The sequence below is a fragment of the Anomalospiza imberbis genome, chromosome 7, assembly GCF_031753505.1.
Source record: "Anomalospiza imberbis isolate Cuckoo-Finch-1a 21T00152 chromosome 7, ASM3175350v1, whole genome shotgun sequence".
Lineage (NCBI taxonomy): Eukaryota > Metazoa > Chordata > Aves > Passeriformes > Viduidae > Anomalospiza > Anomalospiza imberbis.
This window is the reverse complement of record NC_089687.1, coordinates 12642884-12670544: the sequence shown is the minus strand read 5'-3', so window position 1 is coordinate 12670544 and position 27661 is coordinate 12642884. Positions and strand designations below refer to the sequence as shown.

The 27661-nt window shown below is 44.3% G+C and overlaps 2 long non-coding RNA genes across 2 annotated transcripts; both read left to right on the top strand.

Annotated features, from left to right (window-relative positions):
- The first annotated feature begins 12783 nt into the window (after positions 1-12783).
- Positions 12784-20786, top strand: LOC137476961 (uncharacterized). Its single transcript, XR_011000751.1, has 3 exons — positions 12784-13103; positions 13918-13996; positions 19782-20786. It is a non-coding gene; the product is annotated as an uncharacterized lncRNA (long non-coding RNA).
- Positions 20787-22293: 1507 nt separating this feature from the next.
- Positions 22294-27391, top strand: LOC137476962 (uncharacterized). The gene is made up of 4 exons (XR_011000752.1): positions 22294-23747; positions 23842-24300; positions 24642-24897; positions 26880-27391. It is a non-coding gene; the product is annotated as an uncharacterized lncRNA (long non-coding RNA).
- The last annotated feature ends 270 nt before the right edge of the window (positions 27392-27661 follow it).

The window sequence follows — 27661 nt, the reverse complement described above, 5'->3', positions numbered from 1 at the left end:
TTATCTAAACCCTTGGGAATGCTTGCCTGAAAACAGCACGTGTGTCTCTTGAGTCACATCTGCTGCGTACTCAGCACTGCATGTGAGGAATTATCTGCTTTTTCTAAAGCTTCTTAATTGTTTCTTCAGTTCCTCTAGCAACTAACAGCTATTGCAGAATAATTGAGGGGAGGAGGAGGGGAAAGGAGCAGATTAACAACAGAATATGGAGTAGTGGCCAGTGGGGAAAGCATGGCTATTTTCTTCTACATTCATCAACTTGTTTATAGCAAGAAGTGTTTTCCAGTAAGGATTGCATCTCTGACAATCCTAGGGTGCTGAAAATAGCAAGGTATACAAAGCCTTCTGCCACCTAACCCACCCTGTCATATTCAGGGCTGTGGGGAAATGGAGAGCACCTTGCCTGCCATGCACAGCACCTACAGACCTCGCAGGGAGACACCAGTTGGTGACATACTGCAGAGAGCAACAGCTGTGCTGTGGATGCTTATATTTTTCTATGGAGCATCCAGTGGATAGGGACATTTTTTTTGTGGTCAGGGGCAGTCTGGAGAAGGATCCTGTAAGGGTACACGTGGGGCTCATTGCCAAAGAGCTGATGGTCCAAGTGACCTAACATCATCTGATGTTAGAGCTGACCTTGCTTTCAACACACAGTTTCAAACAAAATAAAAAGAGGGGTAAAACCTTACAGATTTATTGGCATTTAATAGCCAAATAACCTCCTTTTTCTATTTTAGACACTGAATAATATTTGTAGAACCACAAACCAAAAGTATTAAGCCACCTAAGTTGTTGCTTTGCAAAAGTGTCATCACCTCCCGGACCTGGGATCCCATAGCATCTGTACCACTGCCATCAGGTAAATCACGTTCCTGTTTCCTCTCTCTGGTCCTGCCTATAAGGCAGCCACTGGCTTTGTTTTCTTACCAACTTCTGAGGTGCATGACATTTATTGTACAAGCCAAGTCACCTCTTTGTCTGTTGACCTCATGTCTCTCAAAAGGGGGGTGGGAAGGAAGAAAAGAAGGTTGAAATAAATACACTTTCCCTTGGCATGAGCCGAGTTTAATTTTCCCTCTCTGCCTGCCAATTCTAAATGGCACAAAAGCCTGATAACAGCAAAACCAAACAACACCACCCCACAGCTGAGGAGGCCTGCAGGTGGTGGCCACCTACAAACCTGCTTTCTTGGCTGCTTCAGCCAAGGCCAGTGCTGTCACTGGCAAAGCTGCTCTGTGATAGCCTGGGTACATATAAATAAACCATGTTCAGATGGTGGTGCTCAGCAGCAAAACACAGGAGACAGTGAATAAGAGAAGCAAGTATTTAACAAGGGGCTGAAATTGCTTGGTTGGATCAGATGTTTCAGTTTAACAAGAGGCCATTGCCGTTTGTTGCTCAGTTCCTTAATCTGCAATAATTAATTTTGGCTGGCTCTTTTAACCTACAGCTGTACTAGAATTTGCAAATTAGGACAGGCTGAGGGGTTTAGACATACATGGTGTGTCTTGTCTGGAGAGGAAATGAGCATTGTTGGGCACAGAGAGGACAGCATTGTAATGCTGGGTCAGGTTTGTTGTTTTCGCTTGTTACCATCCTCAGGCCAAAATGGACTGCCCAGAGGCTTATTCAGCTCCAGTGATTTCAAGGGATGGTCCCTAAATGCTGCCAAAGTGCTTGGGAAGAAGGCGATTCCCCCTCAAACTCTGCTAAGAGTAGAATATAATGGGGAATACAGCAGATAGTTTAAGAGACACAATTATGGTCTACTCCAGATGTCAGAGTTCAGTTATTTATTAATGAGGGAGAAAGAGGGCTTGAGAGAAGTTTGGCATTAGGGAAATAGCCAAGGCCCTGTGACAACTGCCACATCAACCTGCATACCTTGGAATGGACAGAAGAGCTCTGTGTCTGGAAATCTGCTTTCTGTGAGCTGGGTTCAGCGGCCAACCTATTCTGTCTACTGTAGGCTGGGCAGGAAGGAGGAGCTTTAGTGCATTTATTAAGGACTGCATTACAGTGCACAGCAAACATGGCAGTGAAAAGGAGAGGAAGGATGCTGAGCCATGGGAAGTGTTGCTGTTCTTGGTCACTGCTCCCTGTGCTGGGAGGTCTCCAGCGGTCACACAGGCTAAATTGAGTGTCTTGCATTTATGTATTTAATGCCACCTGAAGTTGCCTGGAGGTATCCAGGGCATTTACCTGTGAGTTTCAGCTGTAACACGGCACCTATGGGAAATCTGGGCCCTTCTGGAGCAGCAGCCACCAGCCAGGCAAGGATTCACCTAAGCACCTGAAATGGCTCCAATGTGTACCTTGGGGCAGCCAGTAGGTGCTCTGAGAACCCTTTTCTATTTCACAGCAGTGCTCCGAGGGAAGTCCACTTCCGAGGGAAGTGGATATTTCAAGTGTCTGTGGATACCCTCGTTCTTCTCATGCAAAGTGATGTCACCTGTGTTTTAGGGACTCATTGATGCATCTAGACAAAGTCTGAAGTAGAAGTCACCAATTTTGTGAAATGTATTAATTGCATTTTGCAACCTAGGCGATCTCATGAGTGTCAGTTGCACAATTAGGCTGTAAATAATTCAATATTTGGCAATCAGGGATTCCATCAATATTATGCAGGCCTTTTGCTTCCTTTTCTCTTGCGTGCAAGGGAAATAAATATTTCATAGGTGATCTCACAGATGGTTTCTTGGATGACACAGGACTTGCTTGCAGCAGAAGAGAGCAGGGAGAGAGATGCCTGCATGTGCTGGATCCCATGATGGGGAGGCACAAGGAGTTACAGCACAGAGGTAGGCTCTGGTCTGAGGGGGTTTCCCACCACTGCATTAAATCACTGCTGCTTCTCTCCAGCTCCAAGAAGTCACTCATGAGTGGCCAGCAGGTCAGGCAGGTCAAGACTTCCTGAGGCAGGAGAAACGTGCGGGCACTGTGTCCCTGCTGTGCCAAAGGGAGGGGCCAGGGAAGGAAGGCTCACACCCAGCAGTGGCACCTGCCAGGTGGGTGAGTGCAAGGGGTTACTGCTAATGACAGGAGGGGGATGTTCAGCAATGCTGAGTGCAGAGAGACAGCCAAAATCCCCTAATCCTGGCAGTTCCGGGACAGCTTTTTTAATTCTTTTGAATTCAGGGATCCCTTTGCCAAATCCTGGGGGACCAGCAACATCGTGCCAAGCCAAACACAGCAGTCTGACTTGCCACAAGCATTACTACTCCTCTGGTTTCCATCCCTCCTCCCAGGTCTCTCTCATGCAGACCAGGACATGTACAACATTGTCTGAGAGCTCAGACTGGGCATGTGGTCAGATCCAGGAGCCAAAGAGAGGGACTCGGCAACGTCCTGGATTTGGCCAATAAGAGAGCAGGAGTAAGAGGCGAAGGAAGGCGCTTTGTGAATCAGGACCCTGTTCTATAAACCCAAATCCTCTGCAAATCTGGGCAAGAGACATTGTACAGCTTGTGATTAAGACAATCTCTGCTGAGAAGTCAGCCCAGCTGAACAAGACACGAGCTGCTCCTTGGGCTGCCACACACAGAGGTGGTTATCATGTGGCTTCTGTGACAGTGGCCCCTCTCACTACTGTAGTCCAGCCCAACCAGCCCAGATACTGGGCCTGCCTCTTTGCAGCTCAATAGCTCATGTCCCTATAAAACAGGGAGTTCTTTTCTGCAACTCCATAATAAGAGCTGCATTTCAAACAACAGTCCCTGGGATGGAGCCGACAGAAAGCAGGAAATTCGAAGTTAAGGCTGATGCTCCGGGCTTTGCTCACACAATTGTTGAGGTCGAACAAAGCACAATGATGTGAGCTGGGGACAGGGTGCTACTCACTCTCCCCTGGGAGCTTCCTGCCTTGCCTTGTCTCATCCCAGTCTCCAAACTTTCATAAAAGCTTGTGCTGCTTTCTGGCATTGAGGTTTCCCACAGAGCAGGTCACAAAGATTCGTTCCCATGGTTTTTTTGCTTGGCTCAGTGAAGTCTCTTTGTCTCCCCCAGCACCCTTTGGGCACCAGGGTTCGAGTGGTGATGGGGGTGTCTGGGCTGCCTTTGGCAGAAGGGGCTTTGTGGGGAAGAGGATGTTCAGCAGGAGACAGGGAAAGCAAAGCAGTCACACCATCAGCATAAAACACTTAAAGGCAAAGGTGGCACTCAGGTTTTTGTTGGTTTTACTTTGGCACATAAAAAATTGTTCTGGGAAAATTCATGTGACACCTGCTACCATAAAAGAATAGAGAATAGAGAACTAGAACTCATGAAAGAATTAGAGAACTAATGATTTTTCACTTCAGGATCTTAAAGCATTCAAGAAACAATCCAACCTCTCGCAGTCAGGACTCTTAGAAGCAGAAGATCCTGTTCCATAGGCTGAAGAAACAAGAGCACAGACATCTGAAATGTAGAAAAATAACAGGGGCTAGTGAGATGCCCAAAAATCAAACACTGCTGGGACTTGTGACCAGTTTGCTTCAAGCTGTGAAATTATAATTAACATAGATTAAGCTGAAAATAAATATTAAATGCAAAAATAAGAGGTCTAAGGCCAACTATCTCAAGAGCTTCAGCCCCTGATAAAATCTGTAAATGCCTACTAGATATAGGCTGCTTTCATAAGTGGCATTTTCTCAGTATTTTCAAATTATTTTTCCCCCTAAGCAATCTATCTCCTTCCTAATTTAGCATTCATCTTATCACATCATAGAGACAAACTAAAAATGGAAAAGGTCATAAGTTCTACTTTATTTAGGGGAAAAAAAATTACCCTTTGTAAAATGCCTTTAGACTTATTTACATGACAGCTTTTGTTTTTCTTAGAGAAAAAAGCTTGACTCCTGCTTGTCCCATGGAGCCCTCAATACCAGTGACTGGATCAGGGATGGGCTGCCTGAGGAAATCAAACCTGCGAGCACCACGTGGAAGCTGTGTGAGCCCACAGATAAGCTGCTGTTTTCCATTTCCAAGGGTCGGAGGCTAATGCTTAATTTTAAAATGAGAGGTCCTCTGGAAATGCTGTCCTAAGACAACAGCAAAAAATGGCATTGTCTAATGGCAGTGACTGTTCCTCCCAGCAACCAAAGGGCCACCAGATCTGGCCATGTAAATAATGGTACTGATGTCTCGTGGAAAAAACTACCTCTGCTTCTTGGGACAGGAGTTAGCACCAGCCTGGCCAGTGCTCCAGGCTGCTGCCTGTTTGTTTATGTTTCATTGCCAGCTAATGCCAAACTGCAGGCTTAGTCAGGTCTACCAACAGTCCAAGTTGGATTTCCTCTTACTGTGACTAGTATGGGATTTCCTCTTACTGTGACTAGTATGGGACTTGTAGCACTGAAAAATCAGTGGAAAGTCAGTCTAGGCACAGCACAACATTTTGTTACTGCCCAGCTGCCTCTTGTCTGCAACAGCCTTTTACCACAGGCTCTGTAAAGGTGGGACAGAGCTGCTGCTGCTCCCTGGAGAGACGTAAGTGCCTTGAATTTGATTGTGTGGGCCTGGGCTTGTGGCTGCTGCATGCCTTTATCATTAAGGGAATCTTAGCATCTCTTTGGGGTAATTTGGCTGTTTAGAAGAAATGAATTATCTGCATTGACCAGCTGAGGGCAGGAACAATTTGTCTATGTTTTTAGGTGGTATCAGAATTAAGTGGTTTATATATAGATTAAACCTCAGGAGAGCATCTGTGATGAGAGATGACCTTACCTGCCATGTGGACTGGCCTTGTCCCAGCCCAGTCTCTGTCAGTCACCTGCCCCTTGCAAAAATGTCCAGCAGCAAACACACACATGGGGTGGGTGGCATCTGGCATGAGCAGGGAAGTCAATACAGCCCAGGACCCCTTCATGTGTATGCAGTGCAGGTGCTGGCAGCAGGACTGCTCAGCACCACTGGGAATGCACTGGAGTCTTTAGTAAGGGCACATTATGCTTTTCCAGTCAGTCCTGCTCCCCCTCTCTTGCCCATTGGTGCAGAAAATAAACCAAAGAACAACTAAACAGCAGACAAAGAAAGCTTCCCTAGCATCTTAGTCTTTGTGTCCCTTCTCAGTGAGGGCTGGGAGTAAAACTATCCCAGACACAATGGTTAAAAAAATGCTGAAGGGGGAGAGTGTAACAGAGAAACTACAACGTGCACTTGTGCTGCTGGTGGATGTTTTTTATTACTGTTATTGGCTATTCAAACACTTACCCAAAAAAAGAAAAGGAGAAGTGGAGACAGCAGCCTCAAATCAAACAGATTTCAAACACTTCACGAACTTTTTCAAAACATATTAATCTTCCAAACACTCTTTAGCCTGTTAGTTAGATTTAAATAATCATGACCTAGTACTTACTAAATAACTAAAATCTTTTGAGAGTTCACATTTATAGTCCAGATCACTGCAAAACAAAGGGCAGAAAGAAATCCCATTTGGATGTGAATACTTAATACATCATTTGGAAAGCTGCTGCACTGACACTAATTTGAGAAGATAATCAAATAAGTATTAAAACAAACAAATATGCAGACATATAATTAGAACAGGAAAAGGTTTTAAGTTAAGCCAATAGAAAATGGTTTATAAAGACCATTTGATCACGGCCTTTCAAACAGAACTGGAAAAAAACACCAAGCCTGTTACTTTATATTTGGGATTATAGATCAGTGGAGGTACCAGTAGTACCTGGTATGTAAATAGAGGATGGATGCTGGGTCTGTTCCTCAGGGATGCACTTCAGAGCCTGTGAATGTTAACTGCAGCCTTTCTGTTATGTCAAACGGGCTTTGGGTCAGGATCCATCACCCTCTGATGAGGGAGTCCCACAATTTCTTTATTTGGCAGCTTGCAGGAGAAGCAGAAGTAAAACATATTGCAAAAGCCAAGCTCCAACAGGAGTTCTGTTCAATTATGTCTTAACATTAAACTGTAGCTAATGTGCTTTTACCAGATGTCCTGATGAAACACTATTACAAGCTGGTGCATTGCATTAATTAAAGTGAAATTTCATAATGAATTCTCTTTTCAAGGCAGCAGGGATGAATTGATGACCTACATAACCTCCCTTTGCTCTAAAATCGCTTTCCAAACTAATGAAATGAATCCCCCTGGTTGTGGCAGGGGAGCGGAGCAAGCTGTGCTTTGCATCCCAGCTACACACTGCGACAGGAAAAAATCTGGGCACTCTCCACAGAGATTATGGCTTGCCTTTCATTGTGTCTAGCAACAAGAGGGAACTTTCAGAGGCAGGAGGACTCTCCATTAAGGCACCTTTCCTACCGGGAGGCTTTTGAAAGCTCCATTAAAATTCTTGGACAGTGCCCTCACAGAGAAGCTGGGGGATAAGCTGGCTGACCCTCTACTTTATAAACTGGCACAAATGCACAGACAGTTAAATGCACATTTGTTCAAGTTTAAGAGGCTTAGGGTATGTCATTAAAATATAATCCACAACGGACAACAAACATGCCCACAGCTGGCAGGCCCAGAGGCGTCTCTGCAGCGAGGCGTCTCTGCAGCGAGCGCGTCAGGATCAGCATCACACTGCCCGTGTGTGGGGGGAGCTGACGGGAGCAGGGGAGGCCTCTGTTCCCAGGCATATGTTTTTAAAAGAGAAAATATGCCTGTGAATTCTGATTATGCCTGTCTTAGTACATTTTGATCCATGGTGGTTTGAGATTAAAAGCGATTTATGGTGATGCTAAGTCTCAGCAGTCTACACTTCACTGAGCCATTGCAGTGCAATCAGAACAGTGCTTCTACCAGTGCTGGGTTGTGCCAGTGAGTCCTAATTGCCTGAAAGATAATGGTGTCATTAAAGTCTCTTGCCTCTGTGAGCCTTGTACTCCTCGACAGAAAAGATGCTTTTATTGTTGATTTCAAAGGAGCCCTCAGTCACTGCTAAAGCACATTGTCCATTCAGAGGTACTGGGAGGCTCCATTCTGTAGCTCCTCTATTTCTCAGCTTCTCCCTTCATAAGCAGTGGGCAGGCAAGAGCAATGGAGAGAAATGCAGAAAAAATATTGACTTTTCAACAAGCAAGACAAAATATAAATCAGATATGATTCAGTTAGACATCAGAAGTGTCTAAGACCTTGCACTGGTTTAGGCTTCTAGCAACACAAATGGAGAATGCTTATGTATAAGGAGACACACTCCACAAAAAATGCCAACTTCACCAATAATTTTCAAGTCAGTAATCATTTTGACAGAAAAGCTGTGACCAGCTTCTTTATTCATAAAAAAGGCATGTGGCCCTGCAATTGCACCTTAACTCATAGCCATTCTTTCTGGACAATTTCAATTAAGAAATTACCTCTCCATAAAACATTTAATTCTGCTACAAGATTTATTCCTGTCTTCATCTGGTAACATCTTCCTGAAAACCAGACAGACACTTATGCAGGTAAATTTATCACTTGTCTATTTATGGGTGTGAGTTTTCTTAAACAGAAGAGGGGTTTACTATTGTTATTTGCCTGTACTCTGAATCTTGTTATTTCCTGTGCTTCAAGAATCACCTTTCTGTTTGCTTTGCACAGTTCCCTGCTCACTCACGGAGCCTGTCTTCACTGGGTCAGCAATAACAGACCACATACATATGACAGTGACATGCAGAGGTAGCCTACAACAAGAGTTTTCTGCATTTGTGCCATCCAAAACTGAAAAGAGATGTATTTTATCTCTTAAGTCCACAGCAATGTCAGGACAAGTAGTATCTGCTGAGTACAGTAAGAAGCTTGGTTTGCAGAGGGGCTGAAGTCCACCCAACCTGCTACCTGCATAAAACCTTTACAGTTAAATAGCTACCTTTAAGAGACTTAGGGCAGGCCATTACAACATAATCCAGAGTGCTCACCAATGCATGCATTACACAAAAAATGCTTGGCATTGCTGCTGCAGGGTACTTTCAAGCAGAGAAGAGCCTCCACAAATCAGCACTCAGATAATTTTCCTTTCATACTTTCCTCCTTCTTATCTGCCTTTCTCTTAGCTGTTGCTTTTACTCCTCCGGCTGTTACCTTTCCATCTTCTATCCATATTATCCATCATGGTGGGTATAAGAGCCTTTCTTCATTGCATCACATTTCTGGAGTACTTTGGAGTATTCTTGTAGTTTTTGCCACTGATTCTCCATTTGTTTAAGACTTACTGGCATTTAATGTTTTTTCTTTGCTGAAGCCTTTTGAATGTAGTGTCTTAACTGCAGTCGTGCTGCTCAGGACTGCAAGGTGGCACCTGTAAGGTGGCACCAGAGCAGGGGCTTTTTCTGAAGGCAGGAGGGGTCTCAGCTGGATCAGTTAGAAGGGCCTTTCACGTGGAGGCCAGGCAGTAATTACACAGAAGAACTTAATAATTCTTGCCTGAAATGTAAGTGGCGGAGGGAGATTGTTTAAACACCAAAAACAAATTTGGAGGCCCCCGTCTTCATACAATGCATCAGCCTGGAAAGGGCCAAAGTGGTTATTGATAACCACACCAGAAAACCCAGGGCAGCAGCATGGGCAGCTCCCCCCAGTTTTTCAAACCCCTTGGTGCACACCAGGCCCTGCCAGGGACTTGCTCCGATGCCCAAACCCTGCAAAATGTGAACTCAGATCTTAATCTAGTGTATTGAAAATAGACAGAGTTTAACTTGTTTTTACAAAGAACCAGAGCACAAATGGCAGTAAACCCATGAGCCTTTTGGTTTAATCCCATTTCAGACACAAAAAAGAAACTCCTGCCTGACAGCCACAAGCTCTCTGGGAAAAGTCGGCTCTTCCTATGTTTCCCTAACTATATTTACTCTGCCATGTGCTGTCATCCTCCAATCCTCCTTGAGTGTCACTCGAAGAAAAAAATCTGTAGTGAATTATAATGACAATGCATTGAAGATGGCTTGCAGCAGAGAATGGCACTTCATAGCAGCCAGCTGTGACAAATCTGGGTTGGGAGAGAACATTGTGCATGTCCCAGAGATTATAGCTTTTAAAATAAAAACCTCATTCTTGTTCCCTGGGGCTTTTTAATGAATTGCCACATGCAACAATGCCTTAAACGAAGCATTGGTGATTATCCATCTGACTGTGGCTCAGTGATTACAAAATAAAAGAACAGGCAGCACCCTGAAAACTAAACCAACTTGAAGAGCTTTACTGATGCTAAGGATAGTCCCATTTTAAAGGTAAAGAAGTAGAGGTCACCAAAGGAGCAAACACCTTTAGAGAGGTGGGATGTCTTATGGTGGTTAACATTTCTCAGCAGGATGACACTCCCACATCTGAGCCATGGACCAGTTGCACCACACACAGACTGAGGGTATGAGTGCCAGTCAGATCCCAGGATGATTCAGACACCTGGCTATATGAAAACCATGTTTTGCACTTCTGGCAAGAGCTAGAACAAGGCCAGGAGCAGCAGTCTTGCTGGTGTGACCCAGAGGAAAGTGGTTCTTGTTGGAGCACGAGAATACAGTCCAGTGAGGGATACAGGTCTTACATCCAGGACAAAGGATGTCCTGTCCCATCCAGATATCTGCTTAAACACATCAACACTATGGCTTTTCCCTCTTGGACAGATATGCTGGTTACAGCATTTAATTCTGCATTTGGCTTAGGGGTGCAAGGGAAGAGTCCAAACTACCATGGCTCCCTCTGCAGTTGGTGGGTGAGATGAGCTCCTCTCCCATGTAACGCAGGCTCTGCTGCAGATCATGCTGCAGGAAGGTCTACCACGCTCCAAGGAATGTACAGGGGCTCTGGAGACCACAGTCCAAAATCAGACACCTCCTGTAAATGCCTCAGCTTGGCTGTGCACACTCACAGCACCAGGTTCTAGTGGAGACCTCCAGCTCCCTTGTTTGTTTAACCAATGCCCTTGTTTGTCCAATGCCTGTGCACTGGCTCTCTGGGACTCTCCCAGTCTTCCACAGCCTGTAAAACTCCAACCACTCCTTTGGGTCCAGAAGCATGTTTCATAGCGTCCCAAACTACATTGCTCTGAATAGCCTCTGCACATACAGAAGGAGGCAGATTCATCCCAATGCATAGGGCTTGTTGAGAATGGAACAGTGTCCCTCTGCCCTTCCCAGGATTTCTGGATGTCCAGAGCCTGCCTGGCAGATATCCAGATATCCACTAGCTCACTGCCTGTGCCACTGTGGGACTGGCAGGTCCACACACTTCCTCGACGTTCGCCCCGCATTCATTTTCTGTTGCTCCTGGGCTTGGCAGCTTCCAGGGCAAATCTGGGTCAACATCTTTCCATAGCATTTCTGTTCCCTTCCTGCCATGGCTGGCAGAAGGGGACGTGCCAGGACAGAACTGAAGAGCCATTGACTGATGAGGAAGGACAGGCAGGGAATGAGGGTTTTTGGTTTAACTTTGTCAAAGCTGTGCACAAACACAGACCCACAGGCATTGCAAGCAAATGTCAGTAAAAATCAGAGGCTGATGTACAAAAATCTCTCGTTGTCTCCAAAGATTGCACAAATTCATTTGAATCCAGCGGGAAATTCACTGTTTGCTTTTTCATTGTGATTAACAGCTATTCAGGTTTTCAAAATTTTAAGCCTTTATTCCGAACATATGTAACAAAGTAAATTTAAAACCTTAGACCACTTCAGCTCTGAATGTTGGGAAACCCATAGGAAAAAACATTTTCAGCCCTATTTCAGTAAATGTGCAGGAGGATCAGTATGAGTAAAAGCTCTTGTTAGTTCTCTCACACTTTGCTCTTGGTTGATATTTTAGGGATGGAATAATCTGTGGAAGTTGCTTTCTGTAGCATGTGCTGCTAACCCTTTTTTTTTTTTTCTGTTAGAAAATCCTTTTGAAATTAGACCCAACTCCTGGAATCAACCCAGACACTGCTTTTCAAGCCAGAAGCATATGTATAAGCATCATCAATCATGCCACTGACTCTTATCACTACTCCATATTCACTTTCTACCTGGTTTGAATTCCTAATTAGCCCTGCTAAAGCAACTTAGAGCCCTGAAGAAAGTGGTGGAAGGGAGGTGGGAGAGAGTGTGATTTTCCAGCTGGGACTGGGAGGGTTTCCTGCAAATTACACAGATAAAGTCTGTTTCCTGGAGGAAATAGACAAGAAGCAGTTGGCAACAGGGTGAGTAAGAGTTGGATGCAAGGGGTATGATGTACAAAAGTGTGTACAACTGGCTCAATTATCATCTGAGCAGTTGGCCTGGCAGCTGCTTATATCATGTGTTTCAGACTCGTGTACTGCAACGCAAGCACACGAGGAGTCATTTGGACAGAATGGAGTTGGTAATTCAGGAGACAATGCTGTTTTTCTGATTTAAGTACAGGAGAAGTTCTGAAAAAGGCAGGTGATTTCCTGTGCCACCTAGAGCAGGATTTCTCTTTCTCTGCTTAGGAAACCACTGATGTTCTCCCCATCCTCTAGCTCTCATTTACAGAAATCTCTTTCTCACAGTAAGGCTGTCCCAAGCTGCCTAAAACAATGCAGATTGGGTGGGAGCACCCTCAGGGACTGGTGACCAGGACATGATGATGGGTCTGGGCTGTGCCAGGGAATGGGCTACCTCCTCAGGCAGGGATGGCGGGTCTCAGGTACAGCTAACCCAAACAGGGATTGGAGCTAGCTCTGCATGTCAGGTGCAGGGTAAGCACAAATAGTATGCAAGCAGAACATTTATTTCATTGCTTTGCCCCCCCTGCTGTCCCCCACCCTCTTCCCATTAAGCAGTCACACATGCTGCTGAAAGCCAGGCCAGCTGTATTCATCTATCAAAGCCTGTCAGCTTGAGAGCATAGGCTCTTCCCATTAATTAAGCAAATGTAATGTGATTAGCTTAGGCTGTAAATGTTTCTAGGCCCATTTAGAAAGCTACAAAACACCGAGCATCACGGTCTCTTATTTTCATGTGCTTGTGCTATGTGGAATGCTCCTCTGGGGCTGAGACTTTAGTTTTTTAATTTTTGTGTGTGAGAAAAAGTAGGGAGATGTAATAGAAAGCACAAAAAATGGGTCATGTAGTTCTAAAATTGCTGTTTGAATCTGAAGAAGAAATTAACTTCTGCACTTTTAAAAAACTTTTACCTACACTTTTTTTTTTAATGGGTGTAACAGTAACTGCTGGAAGCTGAATTTTTGGTAAGAATTTATATATCTCATTTAAATTTTCTACTTGCTTTGATGAAAAATATATATTACTTAGCAGCTAAGTATCTAAACTGGAGTGCTTTAGGCTGTCAACCTGAAAGCAAATGGAACAATCAGTGGGAAGTTGCACACAGAATAAGAACATTTTTGAAGGAAATTTGAGTGTTATGAACTAGAGCTACTTAAGGATTTAAAGTTGAAGTGGGGATGTGGGTACCTAATCTAAAATTTGATGCTGAATGCAGCCTTTGCCAGACTTTCTGTGTGTATGACCTCCAAAGGCACCTCCCTGTTTAAAGCTCCCCAGATGTTTACAGTCATTTTGATCTCTGGGTCTCAAAAGTGCTCCCACCCCATCCAGGCTGAGCTGCTCGGGAATGTCATGTGAGTCTACAGCTCTTTGGGATCCAGAAATTTGGCATTTCTTTCCCCAGTTCCTTGCAAAGGATCAGCCTGGTAGGCATGCACTAAGAATAGCTCGGGCAAAGGGGCTGTACCTCTCCCAGCAGCTTAGGCCACTCTTGAGCTCCTACAAGGACTTTCTAGAGGTTGCATCCACACATATGGACCACAGCAAGTGAAGCCCAGTGTCTGATGTTTCACCATCTGTGGGTTCTGTGCCAGCTCTTGAGATCAAAGTCTTGGCACGTCGCATACTTTCATGTGAATGTTAAAAAGCCCTCAGGACTCAAATCATGAGAGTCATTTCCTGAAGCTGAATTCATTTAAATGAACCATTCCATCAGACACTGACATCCTCTCTACAATCTCTTAGATTGATCCAAATTCCCAACTTTGTTTCCAGAAGTCTGGGGCTTTTCCTGCATGGGTGAGGAAGAAGCTACCATCATGGCAGGCAAGGCAAGAGCAGGGATGAATGCCTGGTAAGTCCTTTTCTGGCAAGGCAAAAAGCTTTAGGGAGCCTGGGATAAGAAGGTGCTCCCTACAATTCTTATCTTACTGCTCTCACAAACATCCTGGGGGACAAAGGGAGGAAAATGCTCCTTGAGATTACTTTAATGCCTTCCCTGAAATGGGGCAGCACTGCAAAGAGCTGCTGCTCTCACCAGTCAGGGCCAACAGAGAGCACATGGGAGGAGTTTCATCAGATGCACCTCACAGCCTGGGGCTTTCTGAGGGATTGCTCCTTTGACTGCCCCAGCCTCTTCCCAGGGAGCACTTCTTACTGCTGAGGTAGAAATGGAAGGAGGAAGAGGGCTGTTGCTCCAATTATCGTCTCATCTAGATGAACATGTGATTAGATGTGAGGTTGGCCATTATGGTGGGCCTGTGGTGCTTGAGACCAAGACTGGGCTCAAGCCCAATCCCTGTCAAGAGCTCTTTGTGCAGCTGGGGCCACAGACACGCCTGGGCCCTTCTCTTACAACACATAGGTGCAGTTGCTAGAAAGGCAACAGCAAAGCCACATTTTGTGTAGTTTCCTAATGCTGAGATCAGCAAGAAGCAGGATTCAAAGGAGACGCAAAGACCTTGCATCAAGTCAGTGCTTTGCTCCAGGCTTACAGGAGTTTTTGAGTGGAGAAATTTCCCATTTCTCCTGGATCAAAAGCAGAGAAAAGGATTGTCAGGCCCATATGGCCAAGGAACACTTACAGAATAGGACAATGCTGGAGCTTCATGTTTTGAGCCTTCACCTGGCTGTTAGCATAACTGAGAGTAAACAGATCTGTTGAACTACTGCAGCATCTCCTGGCAATTGCTGCAGATGTTTTAAGCCTATCTAAGGGGCATAGGTTATCCTTTGTATGCTGTTAGACCCAGGCCATCAAAGGTGATTCTAGTGAGTGCAAGACACCAAAATATTTCCTCTGACTTAATAGCTTTCAAAGAAAACCAGTTTGATTTCTGGAGGTGTGCTAGCACTGGAAGACACGTGAGGAAACCTAAGTGGCATTTGGACAAGATACCTGTGGGTCTCCAGGCCTGGTAAAAACCATGGGAGCCTAATAAATGGGATATTGTGAAACTCTATTAGGTGTCAGTCTCCTTCTGCAGGCAAGATCCCCTGGAGTGTTACAGTGCCCTTAAAAATCAGTGGTGGTTAGATGGCTGAATGCTTTCAGAAATCTGGCCTCCACCTTTCTCAGAAATGGGAAAATTTCCCTATGATTTATGCTATTGAGGTGTAGCCTCTGACAATAACAGTAGAAAACTAAATATTTTACTCAGAGGACTCAAAGAGTCTTTTTCATACCTCAGTTTGAGGCTAGCATTCAGTTAATGTTGATGTAATGTCTTTTTTAAAAAGACTGTAATTAAATTTACCGACACAGTCACCAAAGAGCCATTTATAAATTGTATATGTAGCTGTAATTCAGCATCTGTTGTGACTATTTCATTGGGTTAGTCCTAACATCACAAGCTAATAATACTGGAAACAGGGATATGGATAATTCACAAAGGACACTGTACTCAGTATATAGCTAACAGTGATTAAGTAGTCTCTGCTTTCAGAAGAAAGATAAGGGCCAAAAAGAATAGGTCCCTTGATAATATCAGGTAATTCTTATATATGGTCCTTCATGACGCAGGCATAAATCACAATAAAACCCATCTGCAGATCTAAGGGGTGAAACCATAAATCCTGCTTTATAAATGAAACCCGCACATCTGATAGTGTACATTGTTCCAGAGTTACAGCAGCTGTAAATGATGTACTAAGGTTCACAAACCCATTTGCACTCTCTGGCTGGGGAGAAGGGAGGTGAGATTCTACTGGAGAGGAGAATATATTGGAAGATGCAATGAGAGAGACCATGTGGATGTGTGTGTGTGTGCAAATAAGAAATGTGTATTTTACACAGCCTTGCCATTTCTTGACTTTACATTTGAGACTCCCTCCTCTGTACCCAGTTTCTGTAAATTCATGGTACTGTGTTATGCCTTCCCATTCTCTCCAGGTCTGACAGGTGATGGGGCCAAAGGCTCAACATTTGCTGGTCACTGGAACAAACTGGGCTCAAGTAAAACCTTTCATGCTGGCCAGGAGCCTGTGCCTTTTTTCAGGTTGCAGCTTTTCCTGAAGCAGGTGAAACCCAAGTGATCATTTAAGCAAGTGCAGGGTGATGATGATCCAGCACCTTTCCTGGGTCATGGCCCATCTTCTGGACAAAGCTGGCCAACTTATCCAGCTGTTCCTTCTCCTCTGGGCGCTGGAGGGTGCATCTCCCCTAGAACCTCCACCTTCCTCTGACCACAGAGCTGCCTCTTACTGGTAGATCTGAGCCTCCTTGGGGCCACTTGCCATTGCACCCACCACATGAAACATCTCCAGGGCTGCTCCCAGGATGGCACGTTTGGGTTTCTGGCTTGCCCAGCTCCTTGTGTTGCTGTAGCTCTCCTGTGACTGCATTTTGCAGGGCATGTTCTTGTCTTTTCTGTTGGCAGCACAAGATATTATTTGCCTGGTGCTCTTCTGTGGCTTGACAGTGCTGAGCACGGGGTAGAGGCTGACTGGGCACATTTTCTCACCTGTGAAATGTTGTTATTTGGATCCCCTCTCCTTCACACCGATGCCTCTGCAGGGGCTGGCTAACAAGGGGTAAAGTATCTGTGCCTGTGCTTCCCTCACACTCTGCTTCAGCTCAGCCAGTTAAACCAAGGCATGATCCAAAATGCATGACTGATTATTTAATTTTCATTGTTGAGACTGGGACCTTGGAAATGCCATGGGTTTCTATAACATTTGCATTTCACATTCATTAGGATGTTTTCCCAATGGCACTCTCAGGGTTTGGTTTCATACACCCAAAGAAAGGTGTGGCCTTCCTCATACAAGCTTTTGCCACAAAAGTCTTCTCTAACCTTCATTTTTAGCACTTTACTGTGAAATTCCAGTATGCTCTGCGGCCGAGGTTAGTGCGATCCAGCAGTGCTAACTCCTTTCCCTGTTTTGGTATTACTGCCATCCCAAATTTACATTTCTAAATAATTGAGCCCAGCAGTGTTGCTTCTTTCAGAGCAGTTGGAGCTCCCAGGCGTGAGCTCTCTGTGTTTCCAAATTTCATCTATGTAAAGTTCAGCACCTCCTGAACAATCAAATACGTTCCTGTGTTTTCTTGTAAAATGCCTCAGGGAATGAATGTAACCAAAATATCAGTCTGAGGAAGAGGTGTCTCCCAAAGAGTGAACAGAGCATGTAGAAATATGGACTTTGTTTCTCCAGGGACACCTGCTAGACATCAGATAATGCATATAAAGCTATTTGCTACCCGTCAGCTCCCCAGAAATCTTTCTTTTGAAGCTAATAAAGACTGCTTTATTTTATTACAGACTTCTTTTTTTTTTTCAGTCATACATAAATATTACATTCTAGATTTTTAACATAGCTTCCTAAGACAACTGTATCCATGCAGTCTTTCTGCCTGTTTCTCTGTCTGCCTGTGGTAATCTGAATTTCTTGTCCATATAAACACATTAGGCAGACAAATGGAGGCTTCCAAGAGAAGTTTCCATAAGCTTAATGTTGAAATCTGTGGCTGGAGAGAGCATAAAATTATTAATGCCTCTACTGAGTGAAAATTGAGAGCCATCCCTCTGCTTGCTGATGGCTGATTGCCAGCTAGCCCTGTGTAGCTTCAGATCAGCCAAATCCCATAATCCCTTTTGACATGGCAAGAGGAAAAATACATGACGGAGGGCAAGGAGGCAGCTGGGAAGTTGGCTTAGAAGATGTATCATGGAGTGAAAGACAAGAACAAAAGGGAGAGAAAAACATGGGAAAAATATCACAGAGATAGAGGTGTGAGGAGCAGGCCGTGCTCTTTGGGATGTCCCAAGGAGCAGCAACAAAGAGATGGACCATTGCAGGGGGCAGTGCAGGAGCATGGACCACAAACTCTCAATGGGTTTGCTTCTTGTGGAAGACTTATTTCAGTGGTGGCAGACCACCATTTCCATTGCCTTATTAGCCTCTACCTGGCCTCAAAGCCCAAAAGCAAGCAATGTGACTCCCACCAAAATTTTTCTGAAACCCTGTCTGTGGCTCCTGGAAGGAATTCCTGAGTGCTACCAGGGCTTCTCAGACCCTTCTCCTCTGCTGTGGGCACCTGCTTGACATCTGAAAAAGGCTGTGAAAATGGTAGAGTTTTTTTCATTCAGAAGGTTTATAATATATTTGTCACCTTTTCATACTGCCTTATCGCACTTTGGTGTTGCTGTAGTGTCCATAACTTGGCCCTTTGTCCAAGTCAGCTGAAAGCTATTAGAATTGTCAAGCAATTCAGAACCAATTACTGTTACACACAAAGCTGCTTTCCCATTGCCATCTTCAACAGTTTAGCTGACATTTGCAGCTAATGAGGACAGAACAACAGCGGGTCTAAATCAGTTGTCTTCCATATTTCCAGAGTTTAAAATACAGGAGGGCTATTAACTACCCCTTTGTGCCACTTCAATGATTATTTTATTTTATTTCACTTTATTTTGTTCTATTTAATTATATTTTATTTTATTAGCAAGCACTCCAAATGGCTCGCTCTAGGCCAGCAGTTGTGGTCAGGGCTCACCTTACTGCCTGAGCTCTTGCCAAATTGGCCCCCTGCAAGGCAAATCTTTGCACTCAGCTTGCTTGCTGCAGTGACTCTGAAAGGTCCCAATCTTGGAAATAACTTTAATGCCTTCAAGACAGTATTTGATAGACTGGTTTTGCACATGGCTCCCCAGCTGGAATACAGGAGCAGCAGGGCTGGTACAAATGCTGTGGTGAATGCCTGTGCGGCAGCAAGTGCCATGGGGTGGCTCTGACGAGTTAAATCTCACTGATATTTCTAGTAGATGTTTGTCATGGTTCCTAGGGGGTAAAGGAGGCAGTAGAAGTGCCCTGTGTTTTAGAAAACATGAGGAGCAAGAAGGGGGGACTCCATAACTAACTGAGCTGGCAGCTGGCAAGGCACAGGGCAGGTCCTGGTTGCGTGCCCGGGAGCGGCGCTGCTCCGACTCGCTGCCAGGGACTGTTTGTGTAAGCTGCAGTTTGAAGCTGGCTGAGGAAGCTGTAGGCAAAGCTCTTTTGTTTAGATGTTGGCTCAAGGTCTGCTTGGACCAGAGCTGAGGAAAGAGCTTTAACCCCTCCAGCAGGCCACCACCTACAGCCAAGAGGAATCACCAGTGCTCTTCTGGGCTATAAAGCAGGGGGAAGGTGGGCTCTGTGGCCCTAAGGGAGCTGTTAAATCCCATGGGTGCTCATCTGAACAGCTCTTGCTAGAAATCCAGAGGATAGGATGTGTTGTGCTTTAAGGGCCTCTTATTATTGAAACTTGAAGAGCAGTGCTTCTTTTTTGTCAGTGCAGCAGGAATAACTCAGCTTGGCACCTCTTGGAACTTTTTCACACGAACAGTAAGCACATGGTTTAGGACTTCCTCACCTCCCAACCTCTCCTTTCATCCACACACAGTTTGCTGGAGGGAGCAGCTGCTCATGTCCCCCAGACAGCAAAGGACAGTTGGAAGTGAGTTCTGTTACAGTTTCAGATATTAACAGACCTTTAAAGTGCACATTTAATGCTGCTAACCCACTTCAAAGAGAAGCAGTACCTTCCAACTATCCTCCTCCATAACATCTGAAAGCTTTCTTAAACTGTTATTTCCCCTGAAGATTTGCTCCACAGCCTTATAGATGTGGTAAGCATCTTAACCCTCCTGGATTTTCAGGGTCTCCCATCTCAAGAAGTCAGCTGCCTGATTTCAACAGCCTGACCTGTTAGCTTGTCTCTGTACTTTGCTTTAATGGATCTGCTCAGCTTGTCCCTGACGGTTTGGATACAGTAGTTCTTCCTAATATTAGGAGCTGGCCAGTCTGGGAGCACTGGACCTGACAGCTGTGGGCACTGTGGCCATGAAGGAGCAAACAAAGGCTTTTCTGTTTTGGGGGCTGCCATGCTGTCAGTCTTCAGGCAGGGAAAAGATCACTTGCTGTTCCCTTCCCCTCCTGTTCCCTAAATGAATACAATACTCCATTTTAAACTTGCAAAACTTCCCTTCCCCCGCTACAACTGAGCATCTGGGAATTTAAAACTGAGTCCACTAGTAAATAAAAAGAAGCAGCTTGATTAGTTTTATAGCAGTAAAAGGGGGTTAATCACTAAAACTGCTTCTTCTGCTGCCATGGTTCAGATAAATGGGTTTAGCACAGCAAGCAGCCGAGGGCAGGCATTAGTGGCTCGTTCTGCAGCAGAGGAGGAGAGCGTGCTCAGCCCAGCAGCCCTGCGAGGCACCAGCCTGCTGCCTGTGAAGATGGTGGCAGACTTCCTGCTGACTTCAGTGGAGCTGAGATTGTGCTGCAAATAAATATATCTGCTTCCAAAGGGTACAAGAGACAGATCAAACATGAGTGAGCTTTTCTTGTATCTAGTATGATCTTTTTCCTCTATTCCCTCCATGGATTTCCACAGCATTAAAGTTTCATTAAAAAGAAAGTGATTTAAAAATTGCATTAACCTAGAGCCTCTGACCATATGGAGCCATATTGCCACATAAAATGCATGTGTATTCTCAGCTCCTACTGGGAAAAAATCTATCTGGGCTTCAGTTGTGGCATCTATAGCACCTGGGCACAGCAATATCTACTCTGACTCTACCTGTGTGAGCCCTAGACCAAAAGCACCAGCAACTGGTAGGCAGTACCAGCTGACTGTTTGCAGCCTAGACTCAAAGATATTCAGGATAATTTTGTTAGTCTGGATGCAGGACTTGGAATGTGTTAAAGGAGTGGCTGTAGTCTGTATTTGTTCACACAGCAGTTGGAGCAGGGAATGTGAAGCCAAGGAGGGAAATGGGTATCACCTTCCAGGCAGGAGGGAAAATGCATAAAGGCTCAGTGTAATCATTGGAGTCTAGAGTTTGGCTAAAACTTTAGGGGGGAACCTCTGAAATATAAAACATGAGGGTTTTTTGTTGTTGGCATTAGGTAAAGCTGTTGGTATATATTATTGGTAAGTAAAATTTTGGAAGTATTGTGTTCCATTAGCATATTGCTACAAACTCTTCAAAAGCAGTTTTATGGGGTAGAGAGAAAATGCAAGATAGATTTCCATTTCCTGAGTGAATAACTACAACAACTCCTCTAGAACAAATACTTGCATAAATGGCTAAAGGATTTGATTTCTGACATTTCATGTGCAGCAGTGGCAGCAGATTCACTGTTCATGTGCTTCATAAACACAGCAGAAATTCATCATGATTTGGTGCTTATTGGCTTTTTGCTATTATGTTATTTATCCATTTTTCTGGCAAACTCTCACCTAAAACCCATTAAGATGCAAGAAATCATTAACCTGTGATTCTCATCTCTTGTCAGTTCACCACTGAGGCAGCCACCACCAGCCCCTTTCCTACAGCATGCTGCTCACTTGAGAGGCTTTCCAACTAACCCTGGGATCTCACCAAATCTGCACAGGTGGCTGTCAGACAGCTATACCACCCTCCCCTTCATCACAGAAAGCAGTAAATGAAATATCTACTTATTGACTGTAGCAGACAAGCCCTTTCAGGTGCATTTGGAAGAGAAAAGCCATTTGGTGGGTTTTCACTTCAGCAAAAAGCTCTCACACCAGCTGCAACCCTCAGCTCTGCTCCCAAACCCTGCACCACCCTTCCCTCATCCCCTCCTCTCACAGTGCCAGTGCTGAACAGGGAGATGCTGTGTGTATCTGCTCTCAGAACAGCTCTCTAGGCTGGTGGGAACTGACAGATGGTTTCTCTGAGATATTTCCAAAAGAGGGAAAAAACAGGAGCCTCTCAACCCACTGCAAGTCCCTTGTTCTGGCTGCATGGTAAGGCAGCATGCTTAATCGAGTCAGGGAAAGCAAATGAAGTAAGGGGAAGGGTTAGGTTAAAGTAGATCTCAAATCAGAGTCCTCAAGGCGAATTTTTGTGTAATCTAAGTTTCCATTCTCTTCCCCAATTGCTCAGCTGTTGCCCAATTTATGAGCGGAGCAGACCCAAGCAAATGATAATCAGAAAAATCTTGGGAACTTTTCTAGGAATCAGTGTTTCTCTTTTAGCCATGGCATTCAGATTTCTTATTTCTTCATTTGCCATTTGGTTGAAAGAAGCAAGCATGTTCCAGCAACTGGCACTGAAATGGGAAGGCCTTGTGTCTGTGCTTGAATTCCTCACTGTTTCTTGCAGAAGGCTGGTAACACTGCTGGATGCCCAGGGGGTCTGTCAGAGCTGCTCTCACTTAGGGCTGGTTCTGCTGCTTTGTGGTGAGGCACCCTTACCCTGTCCAACTGCTGCTGCTTTCCTCTTCTCTGTGCTGTGGCTTTTCCACGTATTCAAGACTTCCCCAGTTAGTCTCTTCCCAGCACTTTCCCTGGCCTCAGGTTAACCCCTGCACTGCCAGGATCCCTAGATTGCTGATGAAGGAGGAGCTTTAAAGACTCCATGTCCCTGCTGAGTGCTTTGCCTTCCAGTAGGTCTCAACTAATTTGAAGTGGATATGGAGCTATTACAGCCCAGAAAAAAGGTTGTTAGTGGGGAAGGGGAGTTGAAGGACAAAATATCAAAGCATTGTGCCTTTCTAGCCCTGGGAAATACAGAGATGTCACAACTCTTTGGGAACAGTATTATGCCACTGACAAAAGCTATTTGAGCTTCTTTCTTATTTTTTAATGATATTAAATAGCATTCACTCTCTTTCCTCGGGGCACATTCTGGATAATTCGTATCTCACTGTAAACCAAAAGCATCTCCACTAATCTCAGCAAAGACTGACTCAGTGGAAAGTAGGATTTTTAACCAGATAATTAGGGCATGAAAAATAGGGTGGTCATCAGGCTAGAAAATTTTTCTCCAATATTTTTGCAAAAGTTTCTCTGCAAAGGTAAACATGCAGCAAGGGAACCTGCTTTAATAATTAACTCAACCCTCCCTTATGTAAAAACTATGCTGATATCTAAATTAAACAACCAAAAGTCACTCTTAGAGTGGCTACTTTGTTACACTGATATTTGTGGTGATAAAAACATGGTCAATTTCTACACCCTGTAGTGCTCCTCACTGGCAGAGATTTGATGGTGCCTTTTATAACTGACAATACAAAACACCAGTCTGCTCAGTTTTTAGCTATGTTACCATTTGAAAACAGTCTTATGCAACAACATTGTCACCCACATCCTTGTTCTCCCAGTCCTATCACTGTCAGCTGTATTACCCAAATTTAAACCAACTGACAGGGGAGGAAAATAGAATTTGAAATGTTATGAAGTGCTCACGTATTTCATTAAATAAGGGAAGAAGACAAATGCTATTAAGGACCTCAGCTTGCTGCGCAGGGTGAAGGGAAGGCTGGGATGGAGACGACCCTTCCTAGATCTAGGAGGGTCCATGCTGGAGCTCTGCCCGTACATGAACCCATGGGAACAGCATGTCTGTGGTTTCATTGCTCAGGCTTTGATGTCTCTGTGCATGGCTTTCTTCCCACCCCATTTAACATTTTAGTTGAGAAGGCATCCTCCTAAGGTGGGCTCTAATATCTATTATTTCCACAGATCACTGATGGGACCATGAACGAATGTGTTCATCTGCGTTTCTGTTCCTCCACTTTCCTCCCCTGTCAGCAGTAGCAACTCTTTCCTCCTTTTCCTACCCCAGAGAAGCATAAACACCATGAAGATTGTGAGCAACCCTCATTTACCACCTCTGTTCACTCCAATCCCAAAGGTATTTCTATGCTTACAACAGAAGTACTCCAAACACTCTTTCACTGCAGGTCCCCTCCTCCGAGATAAAGTATCTGAACAAGCGTGTGCATCCTTGCACAGAGCATGTTGCCCAAGCAGGTACATGCATTTGCTATGGGCCTTTGGGGACCTATCCTTTACAGAGCAAGTGCATTTTATATGATGCTTACACGTCAGCACTTCACACTTCCTCCCCCACCCCCTGCCATTAGTTAGCTTGGGTTGGTAATTCCCATTGCTTTGACATCTGGCACTACAGTCAAAGCAGGATCTCACTTATGGAGGCTGCAAGGCAAGCACATCTGTGTTTCCCTGCAGCTTTGTCACCTCATCATGTTTCACAGCAGCAAGTTCATTGCTGCCCCCTTGACAAGGCTCTTCTGCTACTGAGGGAATGGTTTCCTATTAGGATTGCTCTGGCAGCAAAGCCTGTCCAAGAAGTTTGTCTGAGTTCAAGCCCCCACCTACAGATGCTTCACCCCATTCAGGTGTGTTAACTTAACCTTTTCCTGTGGTTATGCTCTCAAATTTTTTTAAAGTGAATTTGCTTCTGGGAAACTGTAATGTAGCATGTCACAGAGATTCAACTACTCTTGCCAAGCAAGTAAGAGTTCCTCTTACACTATGCTATAAAATACTAATGCACACACAGGGAAGCCTGGACTTAAAAAAAATTTAAAAAAAGGGTAATTTAATGTCATTTTGTATGTTTTGGATGGAAGTAAGGCTGATCAAACTTCTATTAAATTAGGGTTTACTCCTATGTTGCTACTAAATTAAGGTGTATTCCCATGCTTCCTACTCTACAATAAAGTATATTTATTTCCAGACCAGAATGAGCACATAGGAACTTACTTTGCCAAACACAGAATGAATCAGAGGGATATGAGAGGATCTAAGGACTCAGGTCAACTTTTCCCACTGTGCCCATTCATAACTGTATTCAGCGGCACTAAGTCACAAGACAGTTGTCCATCAGCACTTCCACACCTGACCCTGCCCCAGGAGCTCTGTAGTCAATGTCTCCAAACAAGACAAATCCTTCAGAGAGGTACAAGAAAGTCAGTCCAGGAATGAGGGCACAGGTAAAGCAGTTCTGTATCTGAAATGTGATTTGTTGAGATCTGTCATCTCTTTTGTTGGAAATGAAATAATTATTTCAGTAATAGCTGCTCTGTCATACTGTATATATATATATATATTAAAAAACCTAACAAAAACCAAAACCTTGAAATTATATCAGAAAAACAAAGCTGTAAAGATTTTAAATATCCACCATTACCAGTCTCTCTCTTGGAATCTAGCTGATTTTATTTCCTTCATCTTCCCAAACCATGCTATGTATTATTTCAGTCAATTTGATTGTTGAGCAGTGTGGGTTTCCCACTAAAGGGTAGGAGCAGGCTCTTACATTTGCTTTATAATTGTCAGTTGCCGTTCTGTGTTTTTTGCTGCTTTTCATATTACCTGCTGCTTATGCTTTGGATTTAATTCCCTCTCTTTGTTCACAAATGCTGCAAGTACAAAATAGGTATTTGTAAACTAACAGCCGTTCCTTCACTTACAGAGCAGGCACCAACATATCTCTGAGATCTGTCTGCAAGCATCCAAGGAAAAATCAATTCCAGACATACTGTATCAATTTCAGCACTAGGTAGGAACTGGCAGAGTTTAAATCTCTTAGATTTGTACGACTTGAATCAATTCTGCCTTTCTCTTGCATAGATACAAAGGCAGAATAATCTTCCTAACTTTAAGGGAGTTTAATTCAAGGACGCATCTGTCTAAAGAAATTAAATAAATGTGTTTCTCCCAAATCATACATTTTCTGAGGAAGGGGGAAGATGCAATAACTTGATTTTGATACTTCTAGTGACCATCAGCTAATTTTACCTTAGTCCCACATTCTCTGAAGGAATCACAAGGGAGTAAAAGCATAATCTTGTTCTCATTCAAGTCAATAAAAAAATTCCCATTGGTTTAAATTAGAGCATGAGAGATCCTAAAATATGAATCAGAATTGCACAACGCAATTTACATTGGGCTAGGCCTAAAGAATCTCCTTTAAACCACATACTCACTCAAGTTCTTCATGTGCAAAAATACTGGTTTACCAAATGAGGCCCCAAACCCTGACTCACATGTTCCTTAACTGAATTCCCACTGCAGTACTCTAAATATTACCTAGGGATTTAGAGATTTGTTTTTTCACCCTTATAGCACCACCACTTTTTTTCCTTCCCTAAGTATTCTCCTCCACAAGCCCCTACACTTTGCCATGTGGGTTTATAGAAATAGCAAAAGCAATAAACTTTTGCTTCCCTCTACAAACATTATGAAACTGCTTAATTATTAAAATGTCTGTGTTGTTTCACTGGAGGGAAAAAGTTAAGCTCTGCGTGTTCTAATTGTTTGTTTTCTTCTCAGTTTCTTTGGCATAGGTTTATTTTTTTTTAATAAAAGCTTAAGCAAACATTTCTTCAGACTCAGCATTCAAAAAGTTCCTGGTGAATTAAACCAGTTGAGACTCACCAACCTGAACCTTTCAATGCAGACATGACGAGGGGAGGTGATTTCATTTTATGGTAAGATGTCTGCAGGACATCTATGAATCTCTGGAAGTGAAAGAATACAGTTGGCCTTTTAAACCCCAAGAGTTACAGTCAAAAACCTTCTCGAATCTGTAGCTGAGCTATAGGCAGTGTATTGCAGAAGGCGTTTTCTAGTCGAGACATAGCTGATGCTGTAATAAACTCTGGTTCACAAGATCTTTGTGGCTGCCAAGGCCTCTCATGGGGCATTCAGGACAGCAGCATCTGTGCAGAGAGGCTGTGCAGGCACAGCATGCCACAAGCACTCCTCACAGCAGTGATGCAGGACATAGTTCCTGTCTGGAGAAACAGCCTCCTGTCAAAGAGCTCAGGCTCTACCTCTTGCCCCAAATCACTCCTGCCTGTGCTGGGAGCTGCCTGCAGGATCTGCAGGCAGGAGAGAGCTCTCACTTCCCTCTCTTTATGAAAATTGTCATTACTAAGGTTTAAGCTCCCTTTCTCTTTGACTTTTCAAGGCCCCTCAGGCTCTGCTCCAGCAGACAGGCAGCACAAACATGGTGATTCCAGCATGTCTGAAGCCAGCATATGCAGGGGATTTGAGTGTGCTTCATGGCTACAGTCCAAGTGTCAGCCAGCCTGGGAGGGGTTCCAGCCACAAACGAGTTCAGGACAAATGGCCAAAGTCTTTTTTCAGCCTGGAGAAAGTTGGCTTTGTGAAACATGCCCAGTGAAACCTGCACATATGGTAGCTTTAGCTGCAGAGGACTTCGTGTGCATAATCCGCCTTCCCGCACTTCTGTTGGTGACAGCTGGGAGGTCACTATAATTATCCTGAATTTGGATGCTGAGCAGCATTCAGCACTTGTCTGTTTAGGGGAAGAGAGAAAATCTGTTTGCAAACGGCTTGTAGCTTAATGCCTTCAAAGTGTGTCTGCCCCTTCTTGCTCATAAGGACTGTGCACTGGGAGATCAAGCAGAGCATTAATGAAGCGGACACTCATCCACTTGAGGTTTTGTTAAAGCTGAGTCAGAAAAACTGATTAGTCGTTGAGATGTCCAGGCAGGATTAATCTGGGATTGGAAATAGGCTGGTAAAGAAATGCTGGGTGTGTTTCTCCTCCTCCTCCTCTGTCAGTGCTGTGAGAAGATTTCATGCATGTGGGATGTGGTGTGATCAAGTGGCTAGTCCATGAGGGATGTTCTCAGCATCAAGTGGAATGAGATACGTTACTCTCTAAGCTGCAAGAAAAAACAGAAGGGAGGTCACTTTGTTCTCTCTTCGCAATATTTACCTGTT